Source organism: Triturus cristatus, chromosome 6 (assembly GCF_964204655.1).
Source record: "Triturus cristatus chromosome 6, aTriCri1.1, whole genome shotgun sequence".
Lineage (NCBI taxonomy): Eukaryota > Metazoa > Chordata > Amphibia > Caudata > Salamandridae > Triturus > Triturus cristatus.
The window spans coordinates 1199701403-1199715778 of NC_140589.1; positions in this window are offsets into that span (position 1 = coordinate 1199701403).

The window sequence follows — 14376 nt, forward strand, 5'->3', positions numbered from 1 at the left end:
ATACGGCCATTTCAACATCACTGCTCGTTGGCGTTGCCGTGATTAGACTGGCTGCCTCTGTTACAGACATGGGCTTGGGCCTAGGTTGGGGTAGGTCTGCTGATGCGGGGGTGTTGCTCCCAGCGTGCTCCCTGGAGGCCGGTGCGACAGGCACATGATTGCTAAAAAAAGGGCCCTGGCTGGCACACCACTGGTGGAAATCAGCTTCTTCTCCTCCCCACTAGCCACTTTCTTGGCAGTATCTTTCAATGAGGCCATCTTGAAGCTGTCAGGTGGCAGTGGCATTTAGGATCACAAGCTGAAGAAATGTCCATGTTGTGGGTCACGCATCACGTTGTGCACCGGCCTTCAGTCTGGCAGTTCTGTGGGTAATGTTGTCTCTTGAGCACCTAAAAGCAAGAAGAACATCAGTGAAATGTGGCATTGTTGCAGTTCAATTAGTAGTAAAATTTAGTGTGGTTACTTAACTTATTATAATATAAATAATTACCAATACAGTGTATCCAATAGCCATTCATAACCACACCCACATAAACTTCCATATACACTCAGGAAGGATAAGAAAGAGCTATAACAACAATGCACGGATGTAACTGTTTGATTTATGTGCATCAAGCTGGGAATGGGATGTGGCACTCTGAGAGGTGCAGGTGGCAATTGAAAACTGACAGTGGAATAATTCTAAGAAAATGAATGCTGTTGTGAAGCTGTGCATCACCGATAGCACATGGAGTTGATACCAGATGTTAGGAAAATGTGGAAAATAAAATTAGAAAAAAATAAGGAAATACAAAAAGTAAAGAAAAATGTTTTTTTTAAAAGGAAACATTGCAAAAAAAATGTTTTTTAAATTACAACAATTCAAACATTTGAAAAAAACTTAAAAATAAAACATTTCAAAAATTAAAATAAATTCAAACAAAATTTGCAAAAATGTTGCACTGGCCTTGGGGTCATCCTGGACAGTCAGTGGAATACTGACCTCCCTCTTGGTCTCCATTGGAATCCTATATTTTTTATGGATACCTATGGAGCTGTTCTGAGCAGCTTTAGTGGTGAGCTGCTTCGTATATGGAAAGTTCCGTAAGCACGACCCTGGGTGCTTCTTCTGGGGCCACTCTACCCAGAGCGGTAATATGATGACTCTCTTTACTCAGTTCTGGTAAGTAGCCAATCATTTCTGTATTTGAATGATTTTACTTTTAGGTGCCCCTTTGTAATGTTTGACACCTGGTTGATCTCTGCCTCGTGGCAAGTCTGATTGCAGCTTTAACTAGCACTTGGCTGTCACTATATGCTGCTCTTGCAAAACTTGGTTGCATCCACCTTGAGCGTTATCATTCCGTATGATGTATGCCGTTAAGTTGCGTATTAGCACAGTACCTCTATTTGCAGCTTTCTCATCTGGTTCCTGGCCAACAATGTGTATACTTCTCAATGAAGCATCCATTATCATCAAATGCTTCACACTGGCTGGAGTTGCACTTTGACTCCACATATGCCAACGTAGATTCTGCACTTTGACTTAGGCACATGTGGCACGCACAAGGTGTCTGCTGGACCTGGGCAAACACTCTAGGAGAAAACTGTTGATCTTCGAGTCACTTATCCCCTATCTCGCTACCATTTGTACCATCCTATTCAGCCTGGGCAGTCACCAAAGACTACCCCACTCAAGAAGATTAGTTTTACACAACTTTAGTCATCAGCGTGTAGACGTGAAATCAACCTCCTAAAACGTCCCTCACTCTACTTCACTCTAACACTTACATCACAGGTCTACGGAGTCAAGCAGGAGCCAAAAGTTTTCAGTCATTTCTAAGGCACACATCACTACACCTTTGACAGTGGTAAATAGTCAGAGTGGAATTTCTGAATACCAACAAAATCACATGTTCAAGGCTATACACACTTTGAAGCATCCATTTCCCATCCCTTGCATTGGATTTACTTCTGTGAAATATTGCATGGCCATGAGCTTAAAATTGTGCAGGAATTCCTTGCAGACATAAATCTAGACATGTGTGGTCATAAGTCTGATTTTCAAATGTTAATGCTTTGTGAATCTGGCCCACTATTGTCAGGTTCAAGTGAGTATGATGAGTTAGATGGAAAATAGAGGCAAAGGTATGTGGCAGTAATTCACATAATTTTGAAGCCAGGAACTTAATCTGAGTGACCAGAGTGACAGTACGTGATGAAGGGACTGCTGTATTAATCAATTTTGAGCTCATACACCCTGTGATTTATGAACACAGGGTTTGTAAATGCAAAACTATTATAAGCAATGTACTAAACCAATTTTGTGAATCAGAAAATCCCTTCCAACTCACAAAATGGGTATTCGATCCACACAATTAGGAGGTGTGTGAAAGGGGCGTCCCCTCCAACTTGTGAGTCACAATGTTCTCAATTGTGTGTGATTGCATTTATTGGTAACTGAGCAATGGTGTATGACTGCAATTGTGGTCTCAAACCAGTTACCGATACCTCAAATGAGGTAGCAACTCATTCACAAAGGGGAAGGAGTTTCTTTGGGACCTTACACTTTGTGAATCCTTCAAGAAGACGGGGGCAGGGAGGGGAAAAGATAGTGTTCTAGGAATGCTCCCTTGATGTATTCCCAAACAGAAATAAATATTTTTAAAGCAGCACATATTTCACTAAGAAATACGGGCTGCTTGAAAAAAAAGGTTTCCTGTTTGGGAAGGCAAAAACAGGGATGTTGGTCGACTTTTCTTTTTATGCCACTTTGCCTATATTTGCAGTCAATCACAAGCAGTCACAAATATCGATCTGTCTAAATATTATTCATCATGCAGTTCATTCTGTGACCCTCTGTAACATGAGATTTTGTTACGTGACCTATTAGTACATAGTTGACATTAGAAAATCAGAAACAGGTCGCAAAAAGTCAGTGTGCAATTTGTGACCACTTTTTGCAACCTGTCTCTTTGTTCATTGGGCCTATAGTGCAATCAATTAAAAGAATCAATAATCATACAGAGTCATACAGCTGCACATATGAATAATGGAAAAGTGTGGAAATGTGAACCTAAATTGTGTTGTGGTGATGAAACGAAAGTGGAAAGCTACTGAGCGGTTGATGAGATAATGGTGAAGGTGAGGAAAAAGAAGAGTTAACACTACGAGAGAAAGAAAGCAGTGAAGCTAACTAGATGGGCCATCTTAGTTTCTTTTATCCTGTGGATGTAATCTATTATATTTTTTATTATAAAAGGGGAGCCAGTGTTGGTCGTTATGCCAGTGTAAGAATGCAGGAGTTGGGAGACTGGAGGTGTGGTTAGCCAAGACTGGTAAGTGAAAAGGTAGATGGATGGAGAGAGGTACACAGAGGTTGTCACTGTAAGTACTGCTTCCCTGAGGGTAAAAACAAGTTTGCAATAGAAGCTCTGTGTTTCAATACTTTTCTGGAACAAGCGTAAGATCTGTGAGGTGAAGTGAAATTGACCATATCTGGGCAACCCACTGTAGTCGCTGGTTGTGTTGCTTCTGATTGAGGATTACCACGTCACTCCATGTCATTACATACACTGTCTACAGTCTTGAACTTTTCACCTACTGTCACAAATGGTTTCTGCCCATTTAGTTATACACATAAGGGGACATTTTCCTTGGAGTGCAGTTTGGCTTCCCTTAGACCTACAAGTGCCGTAAGGTATCAAACTGGGGTAGAACATGTGCGGCAAGTTTAAATGTGCAGGTTCTAGGATCCTACATGTACACCTTATGGGTCGTTCAGAATTTTCATATTTCTCTCACTCAGCTCAGGATCAAAGGCCAGGTTACCCACACAAACGGAGTAATTAACAGTACTTCACTCCGCTCCTGAGGAGGAAGAGGTAGGGAAGAAAACCTGCATCTGTTGATTAGCTGACACTATTTACCAGAGTTCGGACAGCCCAGACCCACTAAACAAAGGAGAAAACCCAGACCTCTGGAGCTAACACAGGAGGGGACTCCCCTTTGAAGGTTTGGTGGGAAAGTCCCTTGCAAGGATGTCAGCTAGGGTAGAGCTAAGGCACCCAGAGGAGATGTGAAATGGAATGACTTGATGATGCCATCTTGAATTCCCCAGCATGCTGTGCAGAAAGGTTGGGACAGTGGTGAAGGGGTGATGTGGCAAGCTAGGAGTAGCCAGGGGTGCCTGGCTTCTAAAGCTTTGAAAAACTATTAAAAATCTCTGGCACAAGGGAGAGAAAAGGTTGTTGTTGGAGTTGGACACTGGAATCGGTTGGCAGTAACATCATGGAAAGCTGGAAGGACAAGCCCACTGATGACCTAATGGACTAAGGACTTTGCCTCCAGGACCAGTGAGGCTGGTTCCCTTATACGCCCTAAAGACTGGTTGGGGAAGAACTGGACTTCTGTGCCACAGAAAAAGGTGAGGAGCACCAGAGACAAAGACCAGAAAAAAGGCTGGTGCAGGAAGCCAAGAGAACAAGCTCCCTGCAAAGTGTGCCGCATTTGCGGTCAGGAGACTTGCTAAAAAGAATCTATGTGGCTAGGGCTCACCACCAGGAGCAAAACGAGCCCAGGATTGTGGAAATCAGCATGAGATATCAATGGGAAAAGTGACTGAGTGCATGGAGCTCCAATGCAAGTCTATCAAAAAGAACCCAGGATTGATGTAAGCTATATTCATTTTCAATGAGCCTGGGAAGGGGCTCGCTTGGGGGCCTTGCCAGAGCTCTACAAGGCCTGGGACTCCATCCCTTGGGCTGGTTAATGCAACAAAGGGGCCCAGGACCTCATCCCTGGACCCTCCACCACGGAGAGAAGAGGGGGAGTGCTTTGCACTCCCTCCTAAAGAGAAAAAAAGGACCCAGGACCCACATCCCCTGGCTCCTGAGGTAAAATGAAGGGGGAGTGCTGCCATGCTTCCGGCAACACAGGAAAGGGGCCTGGGCCTCGTATATGAGAAGGGGGAGCACTATTGCACCCCCCCAGTAGCAGAGCAGGGCAACCGCCACAACATCCTGCCCACATGGATCGGACAGTGATCTATCCGACACAGGCTCCAGTGACTCGTACTCCAGTCGCGGGAGTAATCAGAGTAACCGAAGAGGAGGAGCACAACATCAGAAGACATCCAGACCCAGAGGGAGAGGATGGGGACATTACCAAGGCCACCCAGTTTACGCACAGTACCCATATGGCCCGCCAATGATGGGCGGCCCTTTCCAACAGTGGAATCCAGCACCACCTGAGTACAACTATTACGGACCACCTCCCCCTCAAAGAGGAAGGAACCGGAGGGGCAACCAAGTTCACTGGCACAACGAGTCCAAAGAGGCAGCCAGGATGGCAACAAGAAGTATGACAGCAACATTGAATCAGGCAACAACCAACTGGAGGGGCATCTAGTGGTGAACCTGACAGAACATGTACTCACGGAACCACAGACAACCGTCCTGGAAAAGGGCCTGGGCTTTGTCCCGACCAATAAGATGAAAAAATTTACAGTTTGTCTTGAGGTAAAAGAGTTCATGAGAAAACTGAAGCTACGTGCTTTCTTCTCTGAGAAAAAAATGACAGAGACAACTGAGCAATTGATAAGAGTACGGGACTACGATCTAGATCCACCTTCACACCTCTAGACTCCACACTTCCAGTCGAATTACTCACCTTTGAAAAAGCAGTGATGGAGGAGATAACTGGTCTACCAACTAATGATAAGCATGTCTTTCAGAATACGACACGCCAAGCTCTACAAGAACTAGCTAATAACACCGACCTCGTAATCAAGCCTGCCGACAAAGGGGGTGCGATCGTAATTCAGACAGCCCACAATTATGACATTGAATGCAAGAAACTGCTAGATGACCCAAGGAACTATGAAATCATCCCTGATGATCCAACTGAGGGGATACGGACACAGATTGCGGGAATGATCGAAGAGGCACCAGCACACGACTGGATATCCAGAAAGGAAGCTGATTTTCTGTACAAAAATCACCAAAGACACCATACTTTTACACCATCCCGAAGATCCATAAGAATTTGGAATACCCACTGGGACACCTTATAGTGTCGGGGATTGGCTCCGTACTCGAGCCCCTCTCAAAATTTGCAGACGCCTTCCTCCGACCCTTAGTCCAAAAAACAGCCACCTACCTGAAGGACACTAAGGCAGTACTATAACTACTAAAGAATCTTGACTTCGACCCGGACCAACATCTTCTTCTCGGGCTCGACGTAGAGAGCCTCTACACTAGCCTCCCACACGGTGAAACTCTAGAAATCATAGAGGAAGTACTATACAACACTACATGGGATTATCAGACTCCGCGCAGCGTGGTGATGGAGTGCATCTCACCAGCACTAACAAATAATTTTTTCCTATATGAAGGGGTGCACTACATAGAAAGCATGGGACCAGCATGGGCAGCACCTTCGCCCCAAGTCGGGCCGGGCTGTACATTCATCATTTAGAGACGGCCAGAATACTGCATCATGATAACCCATTCCACAACTGCATCATCGTTTGGAAACGGTATATCCACGATGTCCTAGTGATTTGGAAAGGCAACATTGATTCTGTGGAGGCCTTCATGACATGGCTAAACCAGCAAAATCCATATTGGAAATTTACCCACACTACCTCCAGCAGCAACCTAGTGTTTCTCGACCTTAACATCTACCCTGAAAGTGGTGGTCTAAAGACAACCGCGCATTTGAAGCCCACAGCGAAGAATTGTCTGCTATTATACAGTAGCTTTCACCCAAGACACCTACGGGATAACCTCCTGTATGGACAAGTTCTTCATCTACGACGGAACTGTTCAGAAATTACTGACTTCAAGGTACAGGCATCTGATCTGCAACACAAACTATTGAAACGTAACTACCCTATATGCATCATGAAGCAAGGGCTCAAGCGAGCAAGGAATAACAACAGAGATGCCCTCCTGGAGAACAATCCCCCAAGGGAACAAGAGACAAGACCTATCTGTGTAACCACCTTCAACAGCCACTTAAACCAAATATCTAAGATTATAAATAAACACTGCAGAGTACTGATCTGTGGCAAATTCAATTTTCAGGAACCAATGTTCTCTCACAAAAGAGGTAGGAACATACTGGTCCATACAAGACCGCGACCAACACAGGAGAGGGACACACCGTCTCTCAGCATCGCCCCGTACAGGGACATCATCCCTGCGGTAATTGCAGCACATGCTATCTCACCTGAAAAAGCAGAAATATCACGTTCACCAATGGAGTGGTCTGGGAACAGAGGAAATTTACAAACTGCAACAGTAAAAATGTAATATACATCATTACTTGCCCATGCAGACTGGTATATGTCGGCATGACATCGAGACCAGTGAAGATCAGAATAGGCGAGCATAAGAGTAACGTACGCTGCAAGAAAAGCACGATAAAGATGGCGAACCACTATCTAACCATGACCCACACTGTGGATTACCTGAAATGGACCATTATAGAGCAAATCCAGAATGAGAGAGACTTACTAGAAAAAGAACAGAGGTGGGTGTTCCGTCTGGGGACTAATCACACTGGCCTTAATGACGATAAACCATGGTCCCAATTATAATTGTACACCCCAGAAAAACCACTGACTGTGTTCCTCCTTCTGGATCCTTATGATCCTGTTCGGCTGTATGTACAGAACGTCACCATCAGTGTACAACTTCATACAGCACGCTGAGACCGTACTCTACCATTCTCTCTATGGGAGATTTTTAAAGACCACACCTAGACTTTCTGGGTAGAAAACATTAGTACGTTTAAATTATGTGCTAACACAAAAGGTTTTCCTCCCCCCGGCATTTAGATAGACTAGCGTCTATCCCAGTAGTGGTTGTTCATTTGGATGGGGTATGTATGGGTTAATACCTCTCACACCCTTTTCTCTCTATGAATTAAGAGATGTTCGGAACTACACTTAACGGCGCTAAGATTATTTTCTAGCTCAGTTTTTCCATGAACGTCAAAGCGTGTTCACAACCTACGATCGGTTATGTCCGTGTTCTAGTTCATGCGTGAACGTATCCTCACTTCCACCTAAACACGCACCCGTCACCGTGACAACCCTGCCGCATGACGGATATTGCTGCAACATCCATTTCCGGTGGCGCTAAGGTGTTCTGCGGACGCAGGTGTAGACAATTAAGTATTTACTGGCAACATAAATAGACCCTGTCCGTGGTTCCTTTTCACATCACAGAGCCGCGGGTAGGCATCACATTGAGGCGAGATCGACCAGACTGTAAGTACGGCATAGCCGATGGGGGATATTTCTGTGCTGACTAGCATCAGATGATTGCTAGCATTGCACATCGCAGCCTTTAGAGAGTATGCAAGGTATGTTGAGACAAAATAATACCAACTCCCCTTCTACTTTCTACCTTGTCTAACAGAGTTACGTTTGGCAACCCCCTCCCCCACCCGTTACAGCAGGCTCATGGAGTATTACCTCTTACATTACATAGTATGTATTATCCAATGATCGATGCCACTGTATATTTATAATTTGTACAATTATCACTCTAGCCACAGAAGTAGAGTGTGTGCTTCCTGTTTCATGTATGTGTGACTCTTATGTCCTTTTTCTTCCACAAGTCTTCACACTGATAGACCACGGTAACAATAGCACTAAGATCACGCTACAGTTACCATGTGATTGTTTCACTTTTTATCCATTTCCTTTACAGAATGCGAGTGTTTGCGCATGGGAAAGCGCTAGTAATTGTACTTTCTCTTTCAGATCAACACATGGTCGGTACTATTAGGTATCGTATCAAGTGCATAACATTAATACATATTTTCATTTTTCACTATTTGTATATAGCACATCCATTGGGAAAATTAATTTAGTGAGTACTGATAGGATCTTTTTATTCCTGATGAAGAAGCCTTTGCTTTGAAACATGTTGACTACATAGGAGAATCCGCACATTATAGGCAGGACATCTCCGCATCACTTTTTTAACAGGTCCAGCCTCAATGACCTATTAAAATATTTACGTCCATGAGGCCAGGTCCTTTTTAACTCACTTACCCATATCCACTCTCGACTTCTCCTCTCATTACCCTATCACTACACATAGTATTGTCATAAAAGTGCTCCCGCGTAGTCGTAGGTCGTAGCACAACCCGTCCCGCAGCGGGGCAGGAAGACACCTATGATGAACCATGACACCAAGGGCCCTTTTGGTGTGTGAGGGGCATTTAAGCAAACACTGTGTGCTTCCACATTTGGATGAGCGACACACTTCCCTAAAACATAGCTAGGCCCTTTTCTAGGTGGACCTTTTTGATTTAATTACTGTATACTAGAGGAGGACGTATCCACCCCAGTGTCTGTTTTGACACTACTTCTTCACTCCCTAATCTTGTTTATATATAGTACTTCAAACACTAACACAGTGGAACACACCACAAAAAGGGTTCACACCAGATTAGAAAAATAGAGTAATTTTTAATAAATAAAACAAGACCAAAAACAACAAACATCGAATCAGTAGAACCGGAGATATGCAATTTAAATATTTTAATGAAAATAGTGCCAAAAAGCACAAACCGCCAACTGTGGATATCTGGTCATGCCGAAAGGGACAAAGTCACAAATTCAGGCTGACTGCGATGACATGTGTGCCGGCTGCAGGGACCCAGTTATGCCCACTGAACAAGAGCAACTTAAATCCTGGTTGCGAAGCGTGTGAGGTCCTGCGTTGAGAATGCGTCAGGCATCGGCTGGTTCTGAAGAGACTGCAAGGCTTGTGAAGCAAAGTCCTGCATTGTCATTAAGGCTGCAGTTGATGAGAGGCTTGAGATGTGAAGGCCTGGGTTTAGGATGCGTTGTGCAATGACAATTCTGATGTGACTGCGGGCTGCGAGGTTGTTGCGGAGTCCTTGTGCTGAAAGAATCCTCCCAGCTGAGGCAATGCACCACCTCTTCCTGGGGTTGAGCTGCACAGCAGAGGAGATGCATTGATTTTGCTGGATCCACAGATGGGCCTTCAGAGCGCCTTCAGGCCCGCTTCCAAGGGTCCAGGACTGAGGTGGCACCACTTGGCAGGGTAAACTCAGAGTTGCGGAGTCCAGGTGCTGGTTACAAGAGACTAGCCCTTGGAGCCCCTCGGGTGGTCCTGGGTACAATATTCAGGTCAACCCTTTTAACCCAGGCAAGAAGGCAGAAGGCAGCAGGTCAGCACATCAGGCAGCAGTCATTCAGGGTAGCAGTCCAGCATAGTAGTATTCCTTTCAGGAACACAGCAGCCCCTCTTCCTGGCAGAGTTTTCCACAGGTCCAGACGTGTACTGAAGACTTGGTATCGGAGGTCTAATATTTATACCTTGTGCCACCTTTAAAGTGGGGGAGCTTCTAGAGGTTTCCCTTTGATGTGCACAGGTTTCCTGCATCCCCTGCCCTGGCTCCAGACTAACTACATGAGGAAAACAGTCCTTTATGTGAAGGCAGGAAACAGATTATTCAGGTGTAAGTGGGGTTGTGCATAACTTCGCCCTTCCATCCTGCCAGTGATGGCCCATCCAGGCACACCTATACTCTTTATTGTGTGAGGCTATCTAGGAGGAATTCACAAATCCCAACTGTCAGCTATAACCAGTTATGTGATCCAGAGACAGGCTGCAGGCTTTAAATGGCTAAGACAAGAAAATGCCAACTTTCTAAAAGTGCCATTTTCAAAATTGTAATTCAAAATCCAACTTTACCATGAAAGTGTTTTTTTCATTACGATTCCACAGACACCAAACATGAACCTGTTTGCCTGTTCCAATTTGGAAGTTACAGTTTGTTAGACCCAGCAATTTCTGGCTAGCATGGATGCACCGAAGCCAGACAGAATCTACAGTCCTAGATAGGATGAGTTTGATACACTTTTCACATAACCTATGATCACCCTCTGGTAGCTGGCAGAGAGCAGTCAGGCTCATCTTCAGGGTCAAAGTTTCAAAGTATTATCACACCACTATCCTCGCACCACACTGAGTACACTACAAAAAGACTCCATATCGTATGTATAGAACACTGGTTTTTGTATTACACACACACTGGAATCAAAACTGTAGGAAGGTGGATATCTGACTTCATGGTTACCCCCACTTTTTGCCTGGTGTTTTGCAGGTTTTTGACTTAGTTTGACTGGGATTCTGCAAATCAGGCCCCAGTCAATCTGCTTTCTCCCTAAATTGGTTGTTCATGTACTTTAGGTACACTCCAGATTGGATTATGGGGTACCCTTATCAGCTAGTATATGGTATTCTATGTACCCAGGACACTGGTACCCCAGAGGCCTCTCAAGCGCTGCAGCATGTATGGGAGACCATTCAACATGACACAACAGGTCTGCTACAGCAGTCTGTGTAAGGTGGTGCATGCACCCCTTACTTAGATATATGTTCACTATATCTATCCTTCTCACTGCACATATAAACCTATCAGTCACCCCTATGGCAGGCCTAAACAATCCGGAAGGCAGGGTGCTGGGTTTTATGTGAGAGGGTGCCCATGCATGAGCAGAGCCCCTCTGCAGCTTTCGGAAACTATATTCCGGGGTTCTTTGTGAGGCAGCCAACCATATATACTTAAGTGCATTATAACCTTGCGGTAAATGCTAACTTTAAAATGGCTGCATGGAAACATGTGGTGTTTGGTGTCAAACACCTTGGAATCATACCTCCACACCATTAACTGGTGTGGGAGGTATGATTCCACCCTACTAGAGGGAGAAATATGACAACACAGGTACACCCGGTACCAGCTTTCCTGACCCTGGCATCACAAGATGGATGCTGCCAGCCACAGGCATGAGTCTGCCCACCTGCTGCTGGACAAAACTCTGGCAGGGGATGGCTGGAAAATAGGTTTCCTGTCAAAGGGAGGTGTGACCACCTCCCAGGCAGGCTTTAGTGTATTGGGGCTGGGTGGGTGCACTCTGAGAGTGCTTTGATGTCTGCGGTTGGGGGCACATTTGATGTCCCTGTGCATAGTCCAGCTCAAACTGGTTGCAGGAGCCATTTGCTCCTGCTCTGGTGTGAAACTGGACCAAGGACATGGGTGTAGCCAACCCTCTGTCCTGACCCTCCCATAGGTGGGTCCCTAGAGTTTGTCCCACCCCTTCCTTGGGTATAAAGTAGGAACCCCTGGCTACAGGACTTTGGATTTACCTGGACTAAACTCTGCTACAGAAACCAAGTACTTCGACTATCTACACTATGCTGGATGACTGAAGAATCTCACTTGGAGTAAAGGAGTTACACCCCTGCAAGGCAGGCACCTGAAATGCATCTGACCGGTTTGCATCTACACAGTTCCTGAAGGACTCCAAAGATTTTTGCAACACAGGAGGTGGGTTAACGTGGTCTCTGTGGTTGATCCGTGCTCTCAGCAATTCTGAGAACCGCATCCCTCATGGGGACTGTGCAACCCGAACCCCTGGGTACCGTGTACATTTGCAGCAGCATATGCTTTTTGGCGGCCCCTGAGGCTGTGCTTTGGGCTACTTGTAGTCCAGACCCCGAGCAGTATTTCCACTGAAGATTTCCGGCCTACACTCCACGAGTGTTCTGTGGGCTGGTATTTTGTGATTCAGCTTGAGGTCCCTTCTCGATCCCTGGTTCGTCGACCTGTGGGTCCCTGTGAAGGTAACTTTAACTTTTAGTGGGCTTTCCTGGTTGCTACAGATGTGCCCTGACTCTCCATCGCTTGGGGAGTCCCCAGGACCTTGCTTGTCCCCACCGAAGTATCTTTTCTCTGACCGTGTGGGTTGCAGTTGTCAAAGCGTGTTGGTCTCCAATCCGGACACTGGCCTCCCAACACTCGACATCCTTCATGGGACACCTCACCATTGGACTTTGGTCATCGTCGACGTCTCCTGGTCCCCGAGGCTGTAGAGTCAAGCTTCACCTCTTCTCACCTGAAACACCCGACATCGGTGGGCATTCATCTATTGTGCCGCTGGTCACTGTGAAGTGGCCCAGACTCTGTCCCTTCTGCTTTCAGGTTCTTCTCAGCTCCGATCCAGGCTCGGATCACACCGGACACTTCTCATCTTCCCGGCAGCAGCACTTCTTCGCATTACGCCATTGAAATCAACAAGCGTTTCCGACACCATTTGACCCCTATGCACCTGGCTCTCCTGGGATAGTAACACGGGTACCTCAGTACTCTCAAGGGTGCTGGCGTTAGAAACTTCTATGTTCCAAAGGGTTTGCTTGAAGGCCTCTCCTAAGTGTCCTTAATCTTTAAAATTCCAACTGCGACTTTCCCATAGGATTGTACGGAGGTCGCGGGTGTGTTCTCACTTTGCACATGTCCCCGTGGGTCCCCTGAGTCACTACCTTGGGTGGTTCCTTGGGGTCCCAGCGATTCTACATGCTCTAGGCACTGTGTCTAGTCAAGTCATGGTTGTTATACCACTTTCTTAGTATATGGTTTGGTCTCCCCCTGGAGCCCACTGTGTATTGTGCTATTTACTGTTGTTCTAGTGCTTTAATATTGTGTATCTTGATCTCAAATCTCATAAAGAGGTTAGTAGAGAGTGTTTAGTCATAAATGTATATATTTTATATATACCTTGTGTGGTTCTCCTTTCATTTGGTCATTCAGGAGGTTATAATCTCGTAAACCAAGCTGCTTTAAATTCCTTCGAGACTTAGCCTGAAGGCTGCTCTCCATAGCTACCACTAAAATAGCTTTCAATAAAGGTTGTCTTTAACCTAATCATCATTAAGGGTTGTTTGGACTGGTGCAAGGTGCCCACTATAACTGGTGGACAGCATATACCAGGCCTACTTCTCACAAAAATGACATACACAAGATATATATGGTTTACAGTCATATGCAATTGTCACACTTACCCAGTAGCAGCAGATCTGCATGAACATATATTAACCCTTCTTAGGAATTCACTTTCTCTATGGTCACTATCCCTCCCCGTTATCAAAAGGCTGTGACACCAGAAGCTGGTGTGTTTCCAATTTGGAGAAATGATACCCCCCAGGTGGAGGTGCGAGCCACTGTTGCTCCAGGAATCCAGCTGTGTGTGCACACAAGGCAAAACAAGACCCCTTGGGTCCAATCATGATGTTACCAACAACAGAGTACCTTGTGACTTGGGTCCGGGGATAGGGAGCCGGCAACCTTGGACAGAGGCCACGATGTCAGGCACTGTCGTCTTCCCAATCTAGAGGTCGGAGACAGCCCAGGCTTCTGGCTCGGGTCCCGCGGGCTCTGCAAACATCCCCTAACACCGTTTGGCCACCACACGCTACTAAGTGCGAGTAGCACAGGCTCAGTTGCAAGCTCATGTCCCTCAGGCTTCCTCAGCTTCTCCAGCACTCCTCGAACTTCTCACATTAAGGC